This window comes from Acanthaster planci, linkage group LG18, assembly GCF_054643075.1.
Source record: "Acanthaster planci isolate LZ-2023a linkage group LG18, COTS_SCS, whole genome shotgun sequence".
Lineage (NCBI taxonomy): Eukaryota > Metazoa > Echinodermata > Asteroidea > Valvatida > Acanthasteridae > Acanthaster > Acanthaster planci.
Window position 1 is genome coordinate 4,550,231 of NC_141794.1, and position 9,409 is coordinate 4,559,639.

Genomic DNA, 9,409 nt, shown 5'->3' on the forward strand with positions numbered 1-9,409 from the left:
CAAGCAAACAGGCCCGCGCTGTTGCTGCTGCTACCGCCACCACCACAGCAAAGGTACACAGCCCGGCAGACAGTGCGCATGTCTAATGAAACTGGACGGCCACGTGATCAAACCAACAGAGGAATATCTTCAGTTACTGGTAGTCCAGGGTGTAAATAAATGGAAATTTAGGCCTAGAATCACCTGCAGCCCCTTGAAAATGTGTTACACGTATGTACCTACATTGTACATGTACCAGTACGAAAACATTTAAGCATGTGCATGAACGTTTACTGAGCACAGGCTAAATGGATAAGCGAAAATTACAAGTCAAATGTGACAATGTACATGTAAATTAGTCTCCTAATAGCCTTTTCTGTAGTCCTTTGCTTTGAGTACAAAGGCAGTTTGGCCTGCTGCCCCTAGACAAGAATGGATCCACCTATAGGGTATAGGCTAGAGTAACCAGAAACACTGCTCTATCAATCCATTAAAGACTACATGTCTAACACAGCCAGCGCAAGCTAGGCAATCCTTTCCACTCAGCTAAAGTGACTTCACCCATCACCATATTCAGTCGGTAATTTGTGATGTTCCGATCACTCAGGGATCATGTGATGCCCACTCAGAGGCGAGTAGGCTCTGCCACGATCGCACCACACACAGTATACACAGGTATGCATGTACATGTACGTTGTACCTACTACAGATGCTGAGCTCCCTCGCGAGCGCGCTTTCAGGAGGCACTCCAGGTGAGGAGCCATGCATGTTTCCAAACGGCCCCCGACGGAAAGCGTGCACGTGCACAGGCAACAATGTCATTTCGGATATACTGCGAATAATGCATGACCAATCGCTCTGCCCTTGGACAGTGTCAATGTCAGACTTCGACCACAGAGAGTGGGAAGGCACTTTGCACAATGAAGTTGATGAATAATTGAGATCCGTGTTTTTGCTTCCATGCGCACAGAGTGCGAGACAATCATTTTTTTTTAATGCTGCAGCTACATTGTACAGTAACGCAACAAAGCATGCTCCTTCAGACACTGGGCAACTCACTCACTACAAGCCACGTGTGAATCGCACATGAATACATACATGTACGTGTAACACCCAAAAAATATGTGCACACAGAATTGAGAGTCAATTTGAGTACTTCAATAGGTGAAGGTGTGAATGCTCTAATTTCCATCTGAGGAACAAATTAACGGTTGATTAGTACGAAAGCTAATTATAAAATACCCTGATAGCAGCAGGCAGAGTGTCTGTCTTAGTGTCCCACTCTTCCTAGAACCTGCCAAAAGTCACACAGGATCATCAAAAAGGTGAAAAAAAAGTGACTGTGACGTTGAAAATGATGAACATTTCTTTTCCTATTCAACAGAATGTTTTAGCATACTGTGTAGCATAAGTAACATTGGTGAAATTGGGGATCGGGAAATCCAGCACTGTCGATACACTTGCTGTTGGCTGAATTGTCACATAGAGTTTGACTCATATTTGGGGTTAGGTAAGGAAAAAGGGAGTGGCCTGGAATTACACCGTTCCGATGGAATGGAAGAGATAATAGTGAAAAACAAACCAGGGACAACTGAAAAGTTTAATCCGTGATTTATAGCAGCAGTACTTGATACAGTACCAGCAAAAACAAAACCAGCCCATTATAAAGAAACACTGGAGCCATTCCCAATCTGTTGCTTATTTTCTTCAGCCTTTTGCAACTTTTAGCCAAAGAAAGTGAAAGTTACAAGAAAAGAGAACTGTTCCCCCCCTAACAATGCACTATGTGTCTGTTATAGGTTTCAGTTTTGTAACGCACAAGGCTATTGTGTGATCACTGAACTCTGGGTCCGTCCACTGTGCTGAGAAATATTTTACACTGCGGTCTGCATTGTAACAGAGTGTTATTCCTAGGCTGTGTTTCACTGTTTACATTACTCACATTGACAGAGCCCTGAGTTGCCGTGCATGCATACATCTTGCAACGTTTGCTTCTTCTTTATTGTGAAAGGCTACAGACAAGTTTATCAACATGTTAAGGGATGAGTATGATTTGTTTCTCTCACTGAGTTGTCCGAAGTCGATACAAGAGGGTTCAAACACGTACACTATGCTGGTGCTTGGTTGAGAGAATACTAATGGTGAAGTCTGACGGCGCCCTCTACTGGCCTATAGATGCATCATGTCTTTGTTTAGTATTCACACAATTCATGCAGGTAGACTATTTCACATGAAACAAAAGTCAAACCATGTATTTTACAGGTATTCTTTACATACAGTACTATTCAAAACCCACTACAGTGCATATCATCATCGGTGAGCTTTAGAAGTGAAGCAGTCAAGCTCCTCAAAAAGCTTTCCAATTTACAGCCTGATTACACACAGATACATGTACATGTAAATAATACTGACAGTAACAGAAAAGTGGTTATATTGTTTTCGCTGAATCCTACAGGATCATTTCATTTAAAGCTTTCATTTTAATCAGTATTTCTGTTGGTTCATGAATAATTACAAAAGCTTCATGGCAATATGTTAATGGCTTCCACACAGGACACATTGAACAGTCAGTTTTTCTTGAACAAAAATGAATCAAGCTTGGGGAGGTTGGGATGTCAGCGGGGCACTGCAAGAGCGCCCTCTATTGCCCAATTGCTGCCAAGGAGTCAGCTTCCTGTTCCCAGGCACCTTTTGAACACGTCTGCTAATTTGGATGAAAAAAGATTCCACACTTTGTTGACTGCGGCGCCGTGTCTTCTAATTCTCATTGAATCTGAGCAGAAAATGTTCACATGCATGTGCACAAGAGTGCACAAAATCTGTACGCAGAAAAATTCGGGCCAACATGGTTCGCTCTTGAGCAAATGAAAATCTTCGAAAGAGGAACAAATGCACACTCAGAATCCTGGTATTTCACCGGCCCAGTCTGATGTTTCCATTCAATATTCAATGGAGCATTTTTTTCATCAATGCCTCAATGAAAGTTTCACATTATTAATAAAGGACATGGTGTCAAAGAGTGGCGTCAGAGGGGAACGTGTCTTCGACATGTACCCTGACCATTTTTATGCACAAAATGTGAAATCCCCACAGAGGTTCTCTCTTGTCCTTGCGATGTGGACCTATGTCCTCTATTGCTTCTCTCTGAGGAGCAACTGAGCAATGCTGAATGATAATGGACAAGCACACATAGGCTGAGCAGCGCGCACGATGATGAGCGCATACATGTATATGTGCGCATATTGCAAATTATCCAGACAGTCTGATGCCAAAGAGAATACACGTACATATATCACCACCAGCAAAACTGTGGGGAATAGGGGGTCAGTGCCCACGACTCCTTTTTTGATTGGGGGTTTCACCCTTCCCCTCTCCCTCACTCCACTCTTGACAGGTCTTGTACCCTTAACAGAACACAAGAGAATGGGGCCTTTTGGATCAGTTTTGTTTACAAATGTCATGTCATTGGTCAGAGGGCTAGATGAACAGATGAAGTGCCACATTTTACAAGTGTGAGACACATTGACTTGGATAATGTTGAGACGTTTTCGACAGACACTGCTTAACAATAGTTGGGCCATCCCAACTGCAGCACTACAGTTGGGACTGTCCCAACTATAGTAGGGACTTATGCTATCATAGTTGGGGCATAACATCCTTATTTCACTTCAAAACCCCACAGAGGGTCAATAGATATGGTGGTACACCAGACCATCTGACTACGGACCTCATAGTCATACACTTGGAGAGAAAAAAAGCATGACAAGTGTGCTGGCAAAGTGACACGCACATGGCGCGCAAATTGAGTCACTGGATAGGGCCTAGAAAGTAGAATTCAAGTTCAAGTTTTGAACGACTGTTCTGCGTGACTCGTTCTACATTACTGCATTTAACAGTGCCATATTCAGACCCAAAGTCAATGAGAATTTGTATCTCCTAATAAACAACAACTCACCTTTGCTTTTAAAACTCAAAAGGCGCGAAATAAGTTCGGTTCGTCTGCTTGGGTTTTCCTCGTGACGGTTCCGCAAACAAGTGTACTGAAAATTGCACGGTTGCTATGCAGCGCCCTCAAAATGATTGGTTAAGTTGGGCATAAAAAGGGAATGTTCAACTAAAAACTGGTGCAGCGCGCAGCGCCCTCAATTTACTAAGCCGAAAGCAAATCTGCTAGAGGGCGGTATTTCACTAAAACGGCCTACGTCTACCAGTAAAGCGATCTTTACGGTTGCGATAATTTGCATGCAACAAGTTTCCTCTGTCAACTTAAACTTAGCATCGATTTTTAACTCAACTATGTCACCAAAGCAAAGTCATTCCAGAGTTTTTCGTTTTTAAAAGCCAGGTAATTGTTCTCCCCTCAATTTGGTATAAAATTCTCTACCCACCCATGGTTTGCTTTATCTTTTTTTTTAATTTTGAGATGCAACTAGAGGAGGTTAATTGGAGTTTCACCACTGAATCGAGAAAATTGCCATTTGATTTTGGACATATGGAGAGAAAAATTCCCAGGAAATCAGTCCTGTGGAGTCTGTTTTCCTCTGTAAAAATAAAAACCAAAAAAAAATAAAACCAAATTAAACATTTCTGTGGGTATCAAAACAACTGCCTGGTTTCCGATATATTCATTACAATAAAAAACCTGGGGATGACCATCAAAATAGGGGAGCGACGTTTGCAAAAGGCTTTGAAACAATTTTACTGTCATATCATCAAGTAACGCCCCACAACTTCTTGTTTGAATTTTATTTATGCTAAAAATTTAACAATTGTTGACTTTCCCCCTTGATGAAGACAGTTTTTCATATAGTTGTGCAGAATGGTTCCAAAGTTTTGTTTCCCAGAAAGTGTATAGGTAAAATACATGTACATAGTTGCTTTCGTTCTTGGAAAACAAAACACAATAAAATCGCCGAGACCTACACCGCACTAAAAGAAATGACAGTCTTGTTCTACTGTTTTCAGTGGAGATCAAAATATCAGAAAGGATCAAAGGGAAAATTGGCTAAAGTTTGTAAACACAGAATGAAATCATTAGGTTATGTACATGAATATGTTTTGAAATAATGTCTGTTTCCATTCCACAATGACAGTTTTGCTCAAGATATTGGCCGACTCTCAGTAGATCCAATAGTGTAGAACAAAACCCAGTCTAGAACTAATTCATCGAAGGTCTATTTTTAACTTTGATTTTTGCATACAGACATTGGACCTACACAATACCAATTTTCTGAGATGCACATACGCGGATGTAATGTTTTAATTTAATAAAATAACAATAAATAGATATAAACTCCTACTCAAACTAACCCAGTGAATCTGCAGTCGAAAGTCGCTCGGGACAACAACACTGAGTAATTATTGGTTCAATTTCTTTCCTCAAAAATAAAAAACAAGGTTATACCAATTAAATACAATAAAGGTCATCATGGTAATTATCGGGTCACAGAAACGTGGCAGGCGATTCGTGAGTCAGGAAAGATAACTGTCCGTTGTGACATTTTGTATTGCGCGCACGTTTGGGTTTCTCTTTTTTGTTAAAAAGCTTAGGTCAACTGAACAGGAAACAGATTGCGGAACAATTTTAATTCTGATGAGAAACAATAACCTAGAACAAAGTAATACTACAGTGTGTTTCAACTATAAAGCTAAAAAGTAAATTAACCCTCCCTAGACTGTATTTCTTTTGTTTCTTTTCTTTCTTTTTTTTGCGGGGGGGGGTTTGGTTGTTGGGGGTAGAGCTAGAAGAAGCTTTCTTTCGTGTTACCTATTTCTTTTCTCCTAAATTATATATGCAGGAAACTTTCATGAGCCTTTGATGTATGAAGAATTATCTTATTCGTTCAGTTTTGAAAATTTCTATTTGCACTTTATTCCAAGGACACTTTAGTCAGTGGTGAAACAAATTGCTTTGACAACTGCTAATGCGCCTGTCAGTTGTTTTTCTCTGCCCGATCTGCCCCGCCAAATAAGTGGGGATGTGGTTTTTTAAATGACCGAAACACATCCCTGAAGCAACCTTTAAAGTGATTTAGGGACAACCTCTACTATTATTTCGAAGAGCACAGTAAACTGGTCTGCCTTTCCGTCTAAAACGCCAATGGTAAAAAAAATTGTAAGCGTGCAAAACCCCCACTCCTGGAGCTTGCGAATTGTGAAAATAAAACACATACACAAAACAAAGGAAAATTTTAATATAAGCACTACTTTTAAAAAGTTTAAAGTCCAAAATTCAAAAAGAAACTTGTAGAGTAATAACTGTAATTGAAAAATACATAAAACCGTCCATCTGGAAAAAAGGAAGAAAAGCTGAAATCTTATACTGCCAAAACTACCAGGAAGAAATGGTAGATACTGTTCAGAATTCTTGGCGTTTATGATTTTGTGCGGTTGCTTCGTTTTCGCCTTTTTAGAAACTTGTGTTGCAGTGAGATTGATCTGGGGTTCTGTTTCGGTGTACTTATTCGATTTTTTTACAGTTCAGCTAACTCAAAACAAATTTCAATATTAGTTCAGTGATTCCCAGTCTGGAAGCGATATTTTCTCACGAGATAAAAAGAACAGAGCAATAGGTAAAGAACAGAGCAATAGGTAAAGAACAGAGCAATAGGTAAAGAACAGAGCAATAGGTAAAGAGTGTGTTTTTGTATGATACCGTTCATTGAGACTGAAATTGGAATTGATAGAGCAAAAGCAAAACAAAACTGCAGCTCAGTTTTCAAACTGAAATAGGATATCTCAAATAATAATAATCTATTTGCAGCGATTTTAAACTGATTTATCATTTGATTTTCTGAAAACAAAATCTTGGAAAAGAAGAGATGTTGTTTTACTAAGTATGGAATTGAAAAGTAATGTTTCGATTCGGCTGGGAGAAAAATATATGGGCCTATTTTGATGAGATTTTGTATGAATTAATAATGAAAAGGCAAAATGCAATGGGGACTTAACCAGAGGTCCTTCAAATCAAAACAAAAGGCCAACCTAGTTTACACCATGTTTGCAAATCATAAAAAATAACATAATCTTTGTCTGCTCAATATCTGGGACCTCGTCACGCTATATTGCACAAAAGGAACAATGAACTTGTTTGGCGCTAAAAAGGAAAAAAATCAGGGCTATTATGGTTGGCTGGGGCCGGGAGGGCCCTTTTGTTTTGTTTCAGACGATTCGCATCTGTCCAGCTCCGCCAAGCGCAGACTACAATGGAGGTTAACGGCTGCGGCGGGCCACGGAACGAAAGCGCGTACGTAATCAACTGATACAATTATTTTGGATCCTTGAAATTTCCAATTCTTTGTATAATCAATTCGTACCCAAAAATTACTTTTTCGTTACCAGCTTTTCCCTAACCTCCAATTAAAGCCCCGATGGAAAAAAATTGCAGTTTTTCTCTCGTGAAAAAAAATATATTGACCGAGCAGACGACACACAATATGCAGTCTACACGCGCTGCAGGATGAGATACCAGGCGCTGGACAAAGGATACGCCTCCTTACCAAAAACAAAGAAAAGGGAAACCAAGAATTCCCGAGAACGGGAAACACTGATTTAAACAGACAATCCCGGCCAAAAAAAGGAGCCGAGGGGCAACATGACGGAAGTCAAGCTACTTCCAAAGCAGGCAGGCAATGCACGTCAGACTCAAAGAACAATCCATGCAACCAGTCTGCAGAATTACAAGTGCAAAAGTTGGCGCCTAAAATCCGATAACAATAGACCCGGCGCACGCGTGGTGAAACCGTCCAAGCTTGTTGTTTCCTTTTACAATAATTATTATTATCTTTTGTTCAGAAACTAGAGAGAACCTGAAAGAAAAATCAACAGCGTTACTAGAAAACACTCACCTGATCTGAGTACTTGCTGGTCGTTCAGTGAGTAGCTGTTTTTATTCCATATTCCACTTTTGTTCTTAGGCCACTCGTGGTGGTTCACCCGGAAGTGAACAAAGAGCGTTGAATACAATGAATCACGCTCTACACGTTCATTAAGAAATCTAGTTGCCATGGCCTCTGAAGCTTGGGATCACATGTGCGGCTATTCCAATCCTTTCTAATACCATCAATTATGTTTTCTCTCCCTCTTTAAGAGCACTTTTGTGACTTTTCAACATTCTCTGGGATTCCCATGACGTTCGGTTTCCAGGACTGTCGATGAAAATTGAACTCTCGTACAAAAGAGGAAGTACAATCGAATATTCGGCTTCCTTGTCTGCTTAAAAATTCGTTCGCACAGTTTATTGACAATAAATGAATACCTTTTTCTCCTTTACCTATTTTGCACGTCGGCGGTACTGGTGGTTTCTATGGAGCTAAATAGATATGAAACAATATATAATTAGTTTTTCCAAGTCTTGTTTATCCGCTTAAGCAAAATGTGGCAGGATTATTTATCGAGATGGGATTCTACAGATTCCTCAAATTGAAGAAATACTGATGCAGTAATGACGCGTTCTTATTACCCGTCAGAAGTGAGGCATCCTCAGTGTTCAGGTATTTGTCTTGAATTGATGTTATGTTTCATTGTTTCGTTATCATCTTGCATTGTTATGCAAATCTTGCCCTTAAATTCAGATAGTTTTATCGAGGCTTCCATCTCCGCTGATGACAGAATAATTTCCAATCAAATATTCCGAAGTATAAAGAGTGTGATTTTAAAGCAAACGGCCACTTTCATTCAAGGACTGTATTGTTTCAATGTATGAGGCACATGTCTTCGTACATGTATATCCAAATCAGAGTGCTCCAGAGATGGTCTTTCGGTAAAATGTCTATACCGTTGACATGGTAATATTTCCCGGAGCCACAGTTTCATCCAGTTTTTTTTTTCGGAAACACCGCCGTGCTTGGAATTTTGCATTTCATGCTCGATTGTTTTCTGGCAAGGAGGCACAATCTATTGTTCCCTAGAACAAAAGCCGAGTCTGCATCCCATTAATGTTATTTCATTGCACAGAATTCCTGCAGGAAACACTACATTCCGTGAGGGGCTAGGAGCATTGAAGCATTCCGTTGCAGCATTTTGTCACCTTGTTTCGTGGCATTTAATTCCAATATTTTCCAGTAAGCTCTTTTTTTTTTGCTCCAATCCATATGTCCATTGTTTAAAATATCAGCCGCTACAGTAATTCCACTCAGCGTTACTGTTGCCAAAGTAGATATGAAAAAAAAATCAACAAATTTCCCCGTGGTTTCTTTGTTGTTATTGTATCTCAGAGGTAGTCTTGCTGCATAAAAAATATTGGGTTTATCCTTCTTCGCTTACAGAGGGCAAGATGAAACTCTTGTAGGACACACGATGAAATAAAAATGCATAATGATCCACAGATAAGCACGCGCGTATAGATCCGTGAGTGGGATGATGACTGCATGTACATGTACACAGGGTCGACTCACCGTGCAATATCTCCCGAAGTGATTCCTCGGAATAC

The 9,409-nt window shown here is 40.1% G+C and overlaps 1 protein-coding gene across 10 annotated transcripts in view; it reads right to left on the reverse strand.

Moving 5' to 3' along the window:
* LOC110978304 (uncharacterized) overlaps window positions 1–8,278 on the reverse strand; it is a 202,026-nt gene extending 193,748 nt beyond the window's left edge. For 4 of the 10 annotated variants that reach the window (XM_022233207.2, XM_022233215.2, XM_022233225.2 and 1 more), the window contains exon 1: window positions 3,935–4,087. The gene's annotated coding sequence lies outside the window, so the exon portion shown is untranslated. Of the gene's footprint in view, window positions 1–1,921; window positions 2,060–3,934; window positions 4,092–7,826 lie in introns of those variants that run through there. The other 6 variants (XM_087148907.1, XM_087148902.1, XM_087148903.1 and 3 more) reach the window with 5 other exon arrangements.
* Between the last annotated feature and the right edge of the window lie 1,131 nt (window positions 8,279–9,409).